Raw genomic sequence first — 16,857 nt, 5'->3', positions numbered from 1 at the left:
TAAATAAATAAATAAATAAATAAAAATAAATAAAAAGAATTAAGATGTGTTATGTACAGGTACCAACTCCTCACAAGGAACGTAAACATTACATACTGCAAACATTACTAATAAAATAAAAGTTTTTCAATTGTTAAAAAAAAAAAAACACAGAATTTATGGGGAAAGAGAGCATAACACTCAAAAACTTCATCAGGGATTCTCAAAAAAGAAAGGAAGAGAGGAAGGAAGGAGGGAGGAAGGGAAGGAAGGGAAGGAGGGAGGAAAAACTCAGCAAAAATGACAGCATGGTCTTACACATGTCAAGTGTTTGAGAAATCCATAAGTAACACAAATGTGGCACTTTAAAAAGACCTGAAGTTTGCTCATGGAAGTGCGCATCAGAAGGGCTGCAGCTCATGGGTTATTGTGAAGGGGTAGAAGCAACATCACTGGAAATCAGACAGAAAGTTGTGACACCAGGTGTGGGTGGGTGTGGCTCACGGCATACAGGATGAACTGAACGGCTGGTAGATGTTTGAGCTGTGTGCATTTGCATGTGTGTCTGTTCATTTGCATGCATGTGTGCTTTCCTTCCTTCCCTCCCTTTCTCTCCTTCCTTCCCTCTTTCTTTGTTTCTTTCTGTCTTCTCCTCCTCCTCATCCTCCTTCTCCATCTCCTCCTCCTCCTCCTCCTCCTTCTCCTTCTCCCCCTCCTCCTCTCCTCCTCCTGCTCCTCTTCCTCTCCTCCTCCTCCTCCTTCTTCTTCTTCTTCCTCTCCTCTTCTTCCTCCTCCTCCTCCTTTCTCTCTCTCTCTTTCTCTCTCTGTCTCTCTCTCTGTCTCTCTCCATCTTTTTCTTTGGTCCTGGCCCACAAATACTTCCTGCTTCTTGTGTATGTTTTCTATATTCTTAATATGGATAGAATTTTCAATGTTACATTCATATTTTTGGGGGCATTACTTAGAATTGAACCTGGGGCTTTTGCACTGAGCCACACCCGATCCCCTACCCTGACCTTTTTAAAGACAAGGTCTTGCTAAGTTACTGAGTTACTCAGTCGAGACTCTAACTTGTGGTCATCCTGCCTCAGCCTCCCAGAGTTCTGGAATTACAGGCATGTGTTACCATGCCCAGCTTCACCTAACATGCCTTGAGGGAATATATGTGTGGAATTAATCCTAAATTTTGCATTATGTTCAAAATTTTCCCTAATATAGTACTAGAGTTGAAACAAATTTGAAATTTCAAAGTAAGGATGAGAGTTGGACCAACCCTATTGACTGTCTTAGAAAATGCTCAGCTTTCGCTTACACCAGGTACTTGGTCTCTAACTCCCATGGACTTTGCTCTTACTTACACACCTCCATTCTTGGCATTGCTGCTGCAGTCCAGACGCTCATTATCTCCCTTCTGTGCGATTCCAGCAGCCGCTTCACGACCTGAGCGCTGCACTCCTCGTCTTACCCCGGTGGGCTGGGCTGGGAAATGGCCATACTCAGAGTTGTGTCAACTGTCAGGCCAACACCAAACAGCGAGGGCTTCTGTAATTTGGTAACGGGGGTCCAAGCCATTTGTCCACTTAAGGTAGGCGACTGTAGACTTCTGTAAGCACTGTGACAGAGGAGGGACTCAAAACCGTCTGCATGACTACTAGCACATAGCGGTCCCTCGATATCTGGCTGGTTTGGTCCCCTTTCCTACTTCTCAATTTAAAAATATAACTTAGAAACACTGACAATATATGCCTAGTGACCACATTTCCTGTAGAAGTAAATCAAATCATTTAAGACGGTCTTATAAGACCTTGACAATCTGGATCCAAGATAATGATTTTTAGCCTTGTATGCTGTGTCCTAAGCCCATCTCCCGAGTGACCTCCTTTTTCAGACTTTCTCAGCTTCCTCCCTCCCTCTTTCTCTCTTTCTCTCTCTCTCTCCCAGAACACAAAAAAGCGAGACCTTGGCATTTCCTCTGCATTCGCACCATGCGGCATACACACCCTGTAACAGAGCACCTCCCAGCCCTGCACAGTAAACCGTTTTCCACCACCAACTATTCCGTTCCCTTTTCTGACAGGACACAGTTTTTTTAGTTTTCTATTCCTCCCTATGACACTCAGGAGTGGTGATACTATTCTGAGTCCAGGAAACATCCTAACTAATCTAAATTACTCATCATCATCTCATTTCTTACGCCAACGATGAAGTTTGGAACGGCCATGTGATCCAGTTCTTGGAAATAACACATGAAGGTGCAACTTCTAGGGAACTTTGAGGAAAGTTTTTCTTTTCTAAGAAGTACAGAAAGAAATGGTTCTCTGTTTTTCCTTTAGGTATTGCTGCAACCCTCTTACCTCTAGCCTCACTGGTGTAGCTAAGCACGCAAAGCAGGCAGACCCAATAACAGTAAAGAAAAGAGAGACTGGAACTTTATATAATGTACGTGACACCACCTGTGCTGCACTGTAAACTTCTGGACTATTTGATAATTTTGGCAATTTTTTATTCAAGCCATTTCAAGGTAGGATTTCTGTCACTAGAGTGAAAAACTGGCAGTGAAGTTATTTATGGGTCTTATGGCCTGGTGAGGTGGAAAGTCCCAAAGGACTTCGATTTTATTTCCCCTGCACGAGAAAGCGCATGCATATTGCACATACTGGCGGCGACTATTTGCTGACTGGGTAGACTAGATGGGTAGGTGAATTCCTGGCATCCTGTTTATTGTGCTTGCCAGTACTGTCTCCTTCTCAAATGCCCTACTGACTCTCCCCATTTGACAGACAGCTGTATCTTGTCATGCAGGGCTGGCCATGTCCTGAGACATGATGATGAAGATCAGAATAAATAGAGTCAGCCGCATTTGGGCTGCTTGAAACTCCAGCCACATGGGTATTATCAGCATCAACGGCCCCCTCACTGGCCTTAATGACATGAAGTACATGTTCCAGCATGATTCTGCTTATGGCAAGTACAGTGGCGTGGTCGAGGCTAAGAACAGGAGGCGTGTCACTAATGGGAGGGCCATCTCCGTCATCCAGGGGTAAGGTCTGGCCAATATCAAGTGGGGTGATGCTTGTGCTGAATATGTTGTGGAATCCAGCAGTGTCTCTACTCTCCATGACAACTTTGGCATTGTGGAGGGACTCAGAACCGCAGTCTACACCATCACTCGGAGGACCACGAGTAGCCCCTCTAGGGAACTGTGGCTTCATGGCCATGGGCCTGTCCAGAACACCACACTTAGACCTACTGACAATGCCAACACTGTGGACAAGATCATCCCTGGTGGAATGGGGTGTTCGACGGCCTGGGCGTTTGTCTGCCCGCCTCCAGTGGGGCAGTTTGAAGTCTGACCTTGCATCTGTGAAATCTGCCAAATATGATGCCATCAAGACGGTGGTAAAGGAACCATTGAAAGGCCTCCTAACAGAGATCTTGGCTCCACTGCTCCTTTACTACCACAGGACAGATTCAATTCTTATTGGTTCATTGGTTTATTGCCTTCCTCTCCTCCTCTACCAAGTGTGCTCAGTGAGTACAGGACTGCATCTATTTTGACCACTGTAATGCCCCTACCATTCAGAATAGCACCTGGCTTAATAGTACTTCCTTCGTAAGAATGCATTTAGTTTCCGAATCCTGGAAAGATTTGTGGAAGAATCTTAAAATAGCTCTGGTAATGGCTTCTTATTTTTAGTAACACTGCCCTTGGGTGATACATTTACTTGCGTTTTCTGGGACATCTTTCTAGTACTGGTCATTTTGCCGTGAGCTGTAGTTCCAGCACATATAATGTAAAGTTCACAGCAGCTTTTAAAAAGAGGTAATGGTAGGGTTTGAGGAGCCTGTAAAATCTTCCTGTGCCTTACACAGGGTGAGGAAATGTGAAGATATTTTAATACCAAAGGTCAGAGTCGCAATTTCTTTTATCTTCCTTCTACAGAAGAAATTGCTTTTAATTTAAAGAACATGCCCAGGTAATTTCTATCAGTAAACAAATGGAATTTCAAAGTGAATATATTAACATAACCATATTTGCTTAGCACAAGCCAATAAAAATAGTTCCCTTTGTTCTTGTCTTACTTAAAGGGAGACGTGGGGGAAGGGGTAACTTTCTGGGATTCCTGGCACTTGAAAATGACTCCACAGGTTATAGCTCAGGCGTGGGGTGTGAGTTTGTCACGGGGCAGGCAGTTCATATCTGAGAAAGGGAGAAGGAAAATGAGAGGGAGAAAGGTAGGAAGGAGGGAGAAAGAACATCGCCTCCTCCATGTTAGAATAGAACCAGACCCCTGCGACCTTCGGTGGAGTTTCATGGGCCATCTCTGCTCCACCCTAGCTTGGGTCCTGTCATGACTTGTTGCTTCTGCATAGAGAAGTCGTTTAACTTCCTCAAGGCTCTACTTCCTTATTGTTAAATGCAGCCTGTTACCTTGCATAACCTGATGGCCTAGTCCACAGGCACCAGGACTTGACTACTGGCTTCTAACCCTGCCTCTGTAGCACACCAGCTTTCTGATCTGGGGCAGTCTCCTCAGCCTCTCTCTGCCTGAGCTCCTCACTTGTGAAATGCGGAAGTGATAGTCCCTAACTTAAAATTATCGTGAGCATGAAGCAAAGGCTTAAATAGTACCTGGCTCAGGGTAAACATCCAGCAAGTGTACTTGATATTATCATCCTCTTAGGGAGTTAAAACGCTTTCACTTATAAGTAACAGAAAATAGAACCATATGTGTTTTAAGTAAGTGTTTTGTGATTACATATTCCTACTGCAAAAAGTATGTTTTGAACATACTCTCTACGACATCTCTCTGCATTTACTTTAAAATTATGTCCTTGAATTGTTGTGTCAATATTTTGTTTAGTTTGAGGGTTTTTTTTGTTTTTTTTTGTCTTTTTGAGACAGGGTCTCACTTTGCAGTTCAGGCTGGCCTTAAGCTCACTTTGTAGCCCAGGCTGGTCTCCAACTCACAACGAACCTCCTGTCTCAGCCTCCCAGGTGCTGGGATTACAGCTGTGCACCACCACACCCGTCAATGTGTTAATATTTTGTAAACAAGAAATCATAAATGAGGTTCCAGTAAAATCAAAGACAGTTTTATTTGAGTGCAAAAGAGAGTTGAAAATCTAGAAGCACGGGCTCAGTTAGACTGGACCAGCATTCACCAAATGCGAGTGGGCTGAGGCTCTCACCAAGTTCAGCAGGGAGACACTGATGCCAACCAGAGTGGGCACACATTGTCTGAGTTCATGGTAAGGTCCATCTCAAGAGGTAAATCCGGTCACTCTGGTATTTACCGAACCTTGCTGGGTGTTGTTAGATTTCAGAGACTCGTCCCCTCTGGTGGATTCCGTTCACAACATGATGTGTGCATGATACTCTTCTTCCTGCCAGGAAACCTCCACAGCTCAAGAAAGAATTTTTGTTCTTTCTAAAGCAAATCACTCTGAAGCCATTTTAACTTTTATTTTATCAATTTATATACACAATAAAAAATTTTTAAACTAGAAATATATAGAGGAAGACATACAGGTAATTGCAAACAGAAATTCCAATGCCTTCCTGCTACGACCAAATAGATCAATGAATCATCTTGTGTACATTCCAGTGCTGAGACCAAGGGCTTACCTCAGTGGTTCTCAGCCAGGGACATTTGTAATGGCTGGAGACCTTTCAAGTCGCCATACCAGGTAAAGGATGCTTCTGGCACGTGGTGCATAGAGGGCAAGGATGCTGCTAAACACACTGCAATACACAGAAAGCCCTGAGTGACCAACTACCCAGCCCCAAATGTTCATACCCCCAACATCAAAGTGGAGACTCTGGCTAAATGGTAAGGAAAAGAAAAGTACAGTGTCTCACATGAAGAATTGCCCTGAGATGAGGGTTAATTCAGAGGCTCTCTGACCCAGCACTTTCTCCCTTCTTCTCTTCCATTCCACGAAAGGGTCTTGTCTTTGGCTTGTCCTCTTGTGCAGTAGTTTCAACACTGCGTTTACCTGCTCACAACACCACCTAAAGGCAGAGGGGAGAACTTCTCTCTTCAGTACCTCGGTGGGCGCACTAGGACTCTCCTGAGCTACCCAGAGGGCTCCCCGGCTCCCCACACCACGCGCCCACGTCAATCGGGATGAGACAAACACCAACCAGGTCCACCTCCTGGAAGGGACCTGTGCTCTGGGGCAGCACGGGGGCTTTCAGAGAAGTGAACAGGATCAGAGCTCTGTGGGGTGGAAGATAAGGAGAGAGCAGGTTCTAGGCCACCCCTGGGCCAGTCTCTGATCCCTCCCTGTGCCTGTCAGAGATAATGTTCACTTTGAGAACAGAATATTCACTTACAGGTGACTGCGCTAGGCTCTGAGGCCAGACGGCCAGGGTTCGAATTCCAGCTCTGCTGCTGATCAACACGTGGTTTTGAGCAAATTATTTGGCATCTCTGTACCTCAGTTTCCTCATACATCAAATGGGGATACTATTGGACCCTACTTGCTGGGTTTATGTAAAGGTTAAAAGTTAATATGTGGATAGCTCTTTGGACCACACTGGCAGATAAGAAGTACTCTGGCAATGATCCTTGAGTTATAATGAGGGTGCAGGGTATGGCTTAGACTCCAGATTCCCAGTACAGACATAAGACAGGCAACAAGGTCAGGATAGACAGAGTCGGGATTCCAGAAGCCATTTGTTTCGTTCCTGTTATAACACAGTGTGTCCCTAAATAAGTTTCTTACCAGAATCTGTACCTTTTCATTGGTAACACACCTGCTCAGAGCGTTGTCAGTCCTGGGACAAGTCAGAGACAAGAAAGAGACCCATCTGGCAGGTTCAGGGAGTGAGAAAGCGCTTGGCATGGCGCACGTGCTGAGCCTTGCCCCGCACTGACTCTTTCTTTAGACCAGCCTGAGGGACCACAGCATTGTGGCCACACGGTGATGCCAGGGACTCAAACACTTGTCAGAGACAAATGATCCACAGGCTGCAGCTAGAATATGTGCACTTTGCAGTGGCAAAAGAAGAAAAAATAGCAACCCCCACATCATATCGCACGATACCTGTTTCCTAACCATTTGAAAACTCTGCCTGGAGGACCACAGTGAGAAGTGTGGCTTTATTCACTGGGAAAGATCTGGAAAAGGTGAGTAAAAAAAAGGAGGGGGCAGCTGATGGATCTGATAGGAAGATGCCATAGTTCTCATGAATAAAGCAGAAGCTGTTGCTGCTCTTGAGTGGTAGAGCCGATCACAGAGCAGGAGAGGAGCCCAGGGCCCCTCTGCGCTCTAGGTGTATTGCTGCTGGGGGGCATCAGGAGGTGAGTGTTCAAGGAGAACGTCCCTCTATGGAAGGAGGAGAATGAACAGGCAGCTTCTGAAGCCATCTTGCCACTTACTCCAGGTAGAGACCTAGATTCTAAATATTCTGGGGAGCAAAGAAAAGTAAGGACCAATAAATATGTGCAAGGGAAGACATAGAACAAAGGCCTCGGAAAGGAAGAGGCGAGGGAAAGGATGAAAACTGTGTCTGAAGAGGATCCCAATCCACAACTTGCACACACCTCTTACTAGTCACGAGGATGAGATGAACGCAGCCCTTCAGACCTTGGGAACTTGGAAAGTCATGAACACAAGAATGAAATAATGTCAAACAGCTGTAAAGCAAAAGCGAACTAGGTACGAAATGATGAAAACCCTCTCATGGATGGCATGGAGCTAAAGAATATTCTTGAGCATTTAGTGAAGGCAGCTGGAAGAAGTGGCTTTGTACGGGGCTAAGATATGCAGACTAACTGAAAGAAGGACACGTAAGGGTCAAAGAAAAAGCTCAAAGGAGGCTGAGTTTTGTAACATAATGTAGTGGAAAGACAAACTTGCACGTGAATCTCAACATCCTGATTCACAGTTGTGTGACTTTCAGATTCTATAAACTTAAGTTTCATCACTTGTAAAATGCAGGTGATGATAGCTCCTTCCAGGGTAACTGTATGTTCTTAGGCCCAGCATAGTGATGAGCATGCAGTAGGCACTTAATACATGCTACTTCCTTTTCTCTTTCCAGTCTTTAATACAAACCTACTGCCCAGATTTTGATTATTATAGAATCATGTTCTCTGACAACTAGACAAGGTCATTACTTGACTCAGAGTTAGCTCATGTCTCAAGCTCTAAAAGGAAAATGACTCAAAAGGGGAAAGTTATCAAAACTGAGATTGTAACAGAGCAATCACACTGTACTCTGACTGCGTCTTCATTTGCCAACTCCCCGGGACAAAAGCTCTGTGCTGCATCCCCAATCTCAGCTCCCTGTGCAGGACAGAGCTGAACCTCGACAAGCATTTTCTAAACAAATGATGGAGACCAGAGAGGAAAGATGGGGAGAGTCAAAGATATCAAAGATTATTTCTCACAGGGAGCACTGTAAGAAATTCAGGGATAAAAGCAACAACAAAAAAATTAAACAAAGAAGAAAGCAGTCTAAAAGTCCAAAGAAGAGCAGAAAAGACCAGCACACACACTTAGGGGAGAAAGGAGAGCTGTGTTTACCAACAGCAAAGGAAAAAGTAAGAGTGGCGGGGACAGTAAGAGTAGAGGAGAAAGAGAAACAGACAGAGACAGAGACAGACAGGGGAGAGATGGAGAGAGGGAAGGAGAGAGAGAAAGAGAGAGAGAGAGAGAGAGAGAGAGAGATGCATTTGGAAAAGCCAGCTCACATAGTTGTGCACTACGCAATAGGCCAGGAGTGTTAAAAAGGGTGTTATCAGCGTAGCAGAAGAGGACAGAGAGAGCAGAGCCACTAGGTCCTGCAGGAAGCTCTTCGGCCCCGAAGGAGTGCTGTATGAACTCATGGGCATGCAGGGAAGCCAGGGAGTGAAGAGGACACCACGTGCGGAGGACCTTGGGGGACATGAGACTCAGCCCAAGTTCAGTGCCATGCAGAAGGCAGAAAGAATTTGCTACCCATGAACTTGCTGTCCTATTCTTAGGCCTTGGTGGGCCATGAAGGACTGCAATACATTGTCCCTAAACCAAAGGAAGCAGAGGATAAAAGGTAGAATCTCAAAATAGGCAGATGCGGGGTTTCCAAATGTTGGTTCTCAGAGCCCTCTTGATGCCTTTTTTAAAAATGCAGTCTGAATGTATATATAAAATGCAAATATAGGAAACTGGTTAAGGCAGAGATGCTGTGGGTGACAGAGATGTGGAAAGGCTAGTAACCCCTGCGTTCAGCCTTCCTTTCCTCCCTTGGGATGAGACATACTCTGGGGCACCATGGTGAACCATGATGTGAAAACCACCTCTCCAGATCAGTTAGGGTTGCATGTGCTGACTGTACTATTCATTAGCTCACATAAAGGCATGCAGTGAACCCCCAAGTCCAGCAAGCAAGGGTTCTCCAGGAGAGAACAGGTCCAGACCAACCTCATTTCCTTTTCCTTATGCTACCGATGGACTACAATAGCAGAGTTCGTGTAGTTATCGACAGTATATTTGACACCACCTCTTATTATAAACTTACAAAGATTCTAAAATGTTGGCATTAAGTAAATGCAAAACTATCAGGACCGTCACTAACCCAGGTACATAAGACTGGGTTCAGTGGACCCTTCCCTTACTTTTGTACTGTAAATTTGTACCTTAGCACAATAGTAGTTGGCTGTATGTCTCAGTACTTTTTCCTGAGGGATATGGGAAGCAATTTGTGTTTATCTGCTTCATATGATGAAGGACAAGGTGTGTGCATGTGTGCAAAAGTGGCAAAATGGGAGTTTTACCCACTTTTTGCTCTGTGTAACTTTGTTTTGCATATGTTTACCTGAGCATCACAGGGGGTCCAATAGACCCACACCATTCTAGGATTTGTTTAAAAAAAAAAAAAAAAAGAAAGTTTTCTTTTGATTTTTCTGGTAAAAATAGCCCAATTCAGTATAATGGTACATAAAAACTAGACTTGAAAGTTATGGATGTCAAAGTGAATCATCAAATTACTCATGCATAGATGATGAAGATGATCTATTATGTTAAAATGCACGCTTTCATAACAGAAGAGTCGTGTGGATAGGTGAATGATGATGATGACAATGACTTTGACATTGACCGTGTGAATCAAAGTTCCTGTGACAGTGAAATGAAGCAACAATCGACTAATACAGACATAGGGCATGCAAACCCCTTGATTCAGATAATGAAGAAAACAGCAATATGAGAATATATACAACTAGTCAAAATGTTGTGAAATGGCCACACAACCAAATGGAATGATCCAACATTAGAACTAGGTCTGAAAATATAGTGAGGGTCTTGGCAGAGGTGAAAGGTATTGTTTAGAATGCCAGCACTGACATTTAATGTTAGAAGTTGTAACAGATGAAATGCTGTAAGATGCTGTGAAATACACAAAAGGCAGAAGTGCAAGTAAAATGTTCTGTATGCACCAGGAGCAATTTTTTAAAATGTATTTATTATGACACCTCACTAGCTGAACGGAAAGCATTCATAAGTCTGCTATACTTAGCAGGAATTTTTCATGATGATTGCAGGAATGTAAAAGACTTATTGAAAGCACTGGGTCAGTGTAAGACTCTACGTCCTAGTGGATGCAAGACTTACTATGCTTTCAAATTAAGACATTTATGCTGGAACTCAGCCATCAGGTCCTTATTCTTATAGCAATAAACTGAATGATGTTGTGAACAGACTTGTCTCTTCCATATCACAAACTAAACAGAATGTGACATTTGACAATTAATTTACCAGTTGCCAACTGATGTTACATTAGCTAACAGAGCACAAGCTGACCAGTGCAGGAACTGTATGCAGGAACAAAGTAGAAATTTGAAATGCACGGTTGCAATTTCAAAACAGAGAATTGTATAGTACAACCTTTGCATTTCAGGAAGACATAACATTGGCCTTGTATGTGGCAAAGAAAAACAAACTGGTATTGCTGATGTCAACATTGCACCATGATGGAAATACTGGTAGGGAAACCTTGACAAAAGGGAAGCCTGAGATAGAAACTCTTGACAACAAAGCCAAAGGTTGAGTAGATGCTGTTCATGAGTTATGCAGCAACTATGATGTCACTCGAAACACAAAGCGTTGGCCAATGGTTGTGTTTTGCTCAGTCCTAAACATGTGTGGCATGACTAGTTGGATAGTTTACAAAGAAAATAACAAGTGCAAAATATCATGGAAAAATTTTCTTAGAAGATTGGGACTAGAAGTGATAAGAGATCATTTTTAGCACAGGAAAAACAATGTTTCTGCCCAGGGAACTACACAAAAAATTGTGGGCACGCTGGTGAGCTGACAGGTGAACAGGCAGGCACAAGATCACAAAAACCTACTGCGACAACAGGATAGCAAGAAAGATGTCAAGTGTGCCCTATAAAAAAGTACAGGAAAACAAAACTTATGTGTTATCAATGTAAGGGATATTTGTTTATGGAACATGCAGTTTTCATGTGTGAAGACTGCCTTGGGTGTGACAGTGAAGCAAAGTTTATTTCTGAGATGGACTTTTGTTTGTATTTACATTGTAGTTCACATGGATTTTGTTTTGTTTTGTTTTGTTTTGTTTTGTTTTCTGGTACTGGGAATCGAACTCACAACCTTGTGCTTGCCAGGCAGGCACTGCGCCGCTGAGCTAAATCCCCAGCCCCTACATGGATTTTTATTTTGATGTTATCCTTTAGGTTTTTTAACAAGTAAACACCTGATGTAAAAATGTTGATGTCTATTCTAAGCATTCTTTACATATTTTATTTTTTATTTTATTGATGTTTTATTTCCCTGTTACATGGATGTTGTACAATATAGGAGGAAGCTTCTGACAAAACAAAAAGAGAAGAAAGGTGACAAGACTGCCACATAGGAAAGGAAGGCTAAGAGCATGTGCCCTCAGTGTAAGTGAGATGCATACATGGAACATGCTGTTGTCATGTGCAAAGACTGTCTTGGGTATGACAGTTGAAGCAAAGTTTATTTTTGTGGTAGAGTTCTGTTGGTATTTTCACTGTAGTTCATACAGGAATTTGTTTCTGATGCTACCTTCTAGGTTTTGTAAGCAATTACACAGCTGATGTAAAAATGTTGATTTTATTCTAAACATACAATACATATAACAAATTTAATACTCTATTTTATTGATATTTTATGTTCTTGTTAACTACATATTATATAATATAATAAGAACCTCCTGAAAAAATTGTAAGACCACTAAGATGACAAGTAGGTCCTACAAAAAGTCCAGGAAAGCAAAACACATGTGCTGTCAGTGTAAGCAATACGTGCGTATGGAATGTGCTGCTGTCGTCTGCACAGACTGCTTTAGGTGTGATCATTAAAGATTTTTTTGTAATGTGCTATTGATATTTTCATTGTAGTTCATATAAGAATTTATTTGTGTTTTTCTCTTTTAGACTTGGTACACAAAAAAGCAGTCAATGTTGAAAATTTTCATTTTTTTATAAACACTCAATAAATATTAAAATTAACTTATTTTTTGTGATTTTTTTTTCCTGTGAAGTACTCATTGTTTAATATAATAAAACTCATAACGTTAAAATTAATAATTCATCAATAGAAATATTCTAAAAAATGAATGTGGGTCTGACAGACCCAAGTTTATGTGCCCCGATGACAAAATCTTATGTCCCAAGGGCTAAAGGTTGTTCGTTGTGGGGTTAATAAAAAGCTTGGGAGAATTTGGCTCTTTCATAATCAGCTCCTTTTCAGCATTTTCACCAGTATTGCTAATAATAGTTTCTTTTCACTAGGTACTTAATGTGTTCTTGACACAGTGCTAAACATTCATATTCAATCCTGTAAAGTAAATATTGTTTTTATCACTACTTCATAAATGAGAAAATTGAGGTTCAGAATGAATAACCAATAGTCTTGTTCAGCATCACATGACTAGTAAGTAGGTGAGTTAGGATATAAATCTAGGTCACATGAAATACAAAAACATTGTCATTAGTGTTGTGATATTTGGCATTTATGATACTCTTATGATAGGAAGTTACCAGAGACAGCTAACGTGTCAGACAACATTGTAATCCAAAAGATGGGCAGTCCAGCATAACAGACCAAATTTAAAACAATGAATTTAAATGCAATGAACAACTGAAGCTCGAAAAACAAAACAACAAAGACAAAAGCAATTGTGTAAATAGAAGATAGGAGAGAAACAGTTTCACAGTAACATGTGTAGAAAAGTTTTACCAGGGGCCGGGGATGTAGCTCAGCCTGCCTGGCAAGGGTGAGGTCCCGAGTTTGATTCCCAGTGCCAAAAGAAAAAGGAAAAAGAAAAGTCTTATCAGTTTCAGTTATACAGTATAATGAATAGAGAAATATGGCTGTCAAAAATATTAACGTGAATTTGAACCATGTTACTAGACTAAGAAGATCTGAAACAAAGGAAAACTCAAGCCTATTGGGCCCCTACTTTAATGAGATCCTACCCGTAGCATTCTGTGCTAAGAATCACATTTGCAGAAAGGCAGTGATAAGGAAAAACTAAGTCCAAATGGAGAAAGTGTGGGAAAGATCTGGGAGTGCCTAGCTGGAAAGGGAAAGACACTGGCAATAGCAGAGCTACGTCAAATGTCCAAGGGCCATTTCCCAAGTTACTATCTGTAGCTAGAGTGAGCTCAGCTCCAGCAGATGGATCCAGCCTACAGGAACTCACAGGCTTGTGTGTCTTCAACATTTATGACTAGTAGGGGCCCCGGGACCTGACTACCAAATGGAACTCCCAACACTAGTCTTTCAAACTCATCTTTAGACAGTTTCAGGTAAAGATGGGAAGAAAAACTGGTTCCCAGATTAATATGAAAATTTGAAAAACCTGCCTTTTCCAAAGCAAAAACACAAATTAAAAAAAAAAAAAAAAACTAACCAATGAACATACAAGTAATCATCATAGCAAGGAGAGAAATACAATTTCTTGCTACAAATTTTGAAAAGCCTTGAGAACAACATCTTATCACCCAGGAAATAAGTAGGTAAACTGAGTTTAAAGCAAAAAAGAAAAGAAAAGAAGAAAAGAAAAAAGAGAGAGGACAAAAAGAAAATTTGGGCTATCATTCGGGGCTGTTGTTCTTTTGGATAATAAATACAGTAAGACAATATTTATCATTGTTATGGTTTGTGTCTGGGTATCCCCCAAAAGCCTCATGCGGCCATGGGGCAGGCTTTTAGAGTTTGATTATGGGTGTGAGAGCTACACCTGCCCTGGGGTGGATAGTGTGCATATGTAAAGGAGAGGAAGAGGGTGCTTGAGGCCATTCCGCCCTGTGTGCTCGCTGCTTTTGCTGTGTTCTGTCGACATGAGCTGTAGCCCTCTGCCATGTTCCACTCTGCCTTATAATCCGCCAAGTACCGACTGAAACCTCCACAAACTATAAGCGAAATAAGCCTTTCCTTCCTTAATTTTGGGTGACAGGTATTTTGTCCCAGCAATGAGAAAAAAGTAACCAAGACAATCATGTTCTGAAGACTAGATACTTAAATGCTTAATCTTCTATCCACATTATTCTTTAGTACGAAGGTAATAAGTAGATAGTCTCAAGTATGCAAAAATTCAGAAAATATACTGTGGTGCCTTCTTTAAAAAATTGCTTGTTGCTGAAGTTAAAATGAAGGTAACCAGAAGACGAATCAAAATAAAGTTTAAAAAAGTGAAAAACCATGAGAAAAGAATCAGAAATTACCACTGAATCCCATGGGATACATTCTGTGAAAAGGAATGTAAGTGCTGAAACCTTAAAGTAAAATTTATAGGATCAAAATTGGGTGGTATTAGCAAAGGACTCGGGAGAAAGTTATACATGTATACTAGGATGTCAAAATATCTTGTCTAAAATTGGAACAGTTATTTAAAAACACTCTAACCTATTACAGTTTAAAAGAATTATTTTCTTATTGCAGGGGGATCTTTTAGGAAGTACTGTCTTTAGGTGGTAAAGACATGTTTCTCTGAAGTTTGGCATTTTCTTATCATGTCAATTTCTTCCTTTTTTGAATAATGTTTAATAGTTTATTAAAAATAGCATAGATAGCCTGACAGGTACAACCTCAGACTACTGCCTCTTCCTGTGCTTCACCAGCTACAATAGGAAAATCTGTCTTTCCAGACTGTCTCACAGTTTGTGGTTCAAAGGGGTTGAGGTGCCCTCCACCAGGGGCATTTGCATGAAATTTGATCTCAGCAGAATAGAGTGAGGCAGATGTGATGTGAGGAAGACCTTCTGTACTGAATCAACAATGGTTACATCATAGCTCTGGAGCCCACAGTCCAGTAGGGACTTCTCCTGTCTTCTGGGTGGAAGCTAAGGCACCCCCTTGTGCCCAAATCACATTGGGGTAGCATATTTATTTCCTGTGGCTGTTTAAACAAAGTACTACATATGTGGTGGCTGAAAAAAATAGAAACATACTCAACTGTTCTGGAGATCAAAAGTCCAAAATCATTATCACTGGGTTTAAAACTTCACCAACAGACTTCTAGATTTAATAGCCAAATTCTGCAGCATCGCTGGATATAAAGTCAACACTCAAAAATGAATAGCTTTCCTATACACAAATAACACACTCACTGAGGGAGAAATTAGGGAAACAATGACTTTCACAATAGCATCCAAAAAAGAAGGAAAGAAAGAAAGATAGAAAGGCAGACAATCCTAGGAATCAATCCAGTGAAGAAAGTAAAAGAACTCTACATTAAAAACTACAGTATTCTGAAAAAAGAGATGGGAGAGGATATCAGAAAATGCAAAGGTATCCCTTTTTCTTGTGTAGAAAGAACCACACAGTGAAAATGGCTATACTCCCAAAATTGTTATACAGATGTAATGCAATCCCAATCAAAATTCCAATGTCATATCTCACAGAACTAGAGAAAACATTCCTAAAATTTATGTGGAACCAAAAAAGACCTAGAACAGCAAAAACAATTTTAAGCAATAAGCCAAAGCAGGGGGTATCACAATCCCTAACTTGAAACTATGTTACAAAGCTACTGTGATAAAAACAGCATGATACTGGCAAAGAAAAAAAAAGAAACCAGGCCCGAGGATCAATGGAACCATTTAGAAGATGCAAAAACAACTTCGATACCATCAGCCACTTTATCTTTGACAAAAGGGCCAAACAAGTTCACAGGAAGAAACCCTCTTTAATAGATGGTACTGGAAAAACTGACTTTTCACATGCTGAAGACTGAAACTAGATGCATGTCTATCACCATGCATTAAACTAAAATTGAATGGATCGAAGACCTAAATACTAAAACAGAAACACTAAATCTACTGGAAGAGAGAATAGGCAGAACTCTTGAAGACATAGGTATAGGCAAAGACTTTAAGAACAACACCCCAACTGCACAGGAAATAGTACAAAGGATCAACAACTGGGATGTTATTAAAACGCTTTTGCACAATGAAAGAAATCACTAACAGAGTGAAGAGACAACCCACAGAGTGGGAAAAACATTTTAACCAGACAAAGGACTAATGTTCAGAACATATAAAGAACTGAAAAAAATCAGACTCCGTAAATGTAAAGAGGCAATACAAAAATTGGCATCTGATATGAACATGCTTGTCTTAGATGAGGAAAAGCGAACAGTAAGTAAATATATGAAAAAATTTTCAACATCACTGGTCATTCAAGAGTTGCAAATTGAAACCGTGTTGAGAGTCCGTCTCACCCCAGAAAGAATGGCTATGATCAAGAAATCAGCCAGTAACAAGTGCTGGCGGGGCTGAGGGGGAAAAGGGACCCTTCTCCACTGCTGGTGGGAGTGTAGACTGGTGCAATCACTGTGGAAATTGGTGTGGAGACTCCTCCAAAAAATAGGACTAGAAGTGCCATTTGACC

This window comes from Chinchilla lanigera, unplaced genomic scaffold, assembly GCF_000276665.1.
Source record: "Chinchilla lanigera isolate Chin_1 unplaced genomic scaffold, ChiLan1.0 scaffold00122, whole genome shotgun sequence".
Classification (NCBI taxonomy): Eukaryota; Metazoa; Chordata; class Mammalia; order Rodentia; family Chinchillidae; genus Chinchilla; species Chinchilla lanigera.
The sequence above is the reverse complement of the archived record's forward strand: the minus strand, read 5'-3'. Positions refer to the sequence as shown.